A 672-nucleotide genomic window follows, 5' to 3' on the forward strand; every position below is an offset into this window, starting at 1 on the left:
TGTCCAACTATCATTCTAGAAATTTCAGTTTTCTTTTACTATTACTGAGAAAATTGGATAATGATTTTGGAACATAGGGAATAAAATGGCAAAGAATTAAATGCTTACTTGTACTAAACAATTGGGGTATCAACAGGCTCGGGAAGAGGTAGACGAGGTGAGACTTCAACTTCGTCATCTGAGACGATACGCTTCTAGCTCGTGGTCTCGTCACCAGGGAGCCTCCTTCGTCCTCTTCTTCTGAGTCTTCTTCCTCAGAAGCTTTTCTTTTGTAGAAGAAGAACCCAAGACTATTTCTCGGGCTAAAGAGGTACGGGTACCCGAAGAGTCACGAGAGGCCACAACTGCCTCAGCAGTAACTCCCCGAATAGCAAATCCTGTTAAAAAGAAGGATGAAACTTAGAACAATAAAGGAAAATATTTATATACGTGAAAGATAAAATAGAAACTCTTACCATGAGTCTTTACTTTCCAACCGTAAAGGTTGGAAAGGTTTTTCCAGGACCTATCCTCCATTGGAGCAGTCTTCAACAATTTCTCTACCCAACCACGGAAGTTGGGCACATTCTCTACAACACCCATGGTTGCTGAGAAAAGAAAAGAAGCGACATTAGAGAAATTAATAAGCTTGAAAGAAAAAGTCATGAGAAATCTATAACACTTACGTGAAAA

This window comes from Nicotiana attenuata, chromosome 2 (genome assembly GCF_001879085.1).
Source record: "Nicotiana attenuata strain UT chromosome 2, NIATTr2, whole genome shotgun sequence".
In the NCBI taxonomy this organism is placed as follows: Eukaryota; Viridiplantae; Streptophyta; class Magnoliopsida; order Solanales; family Solanaceae; genus Nicotiana; species Nicotiana attenuata.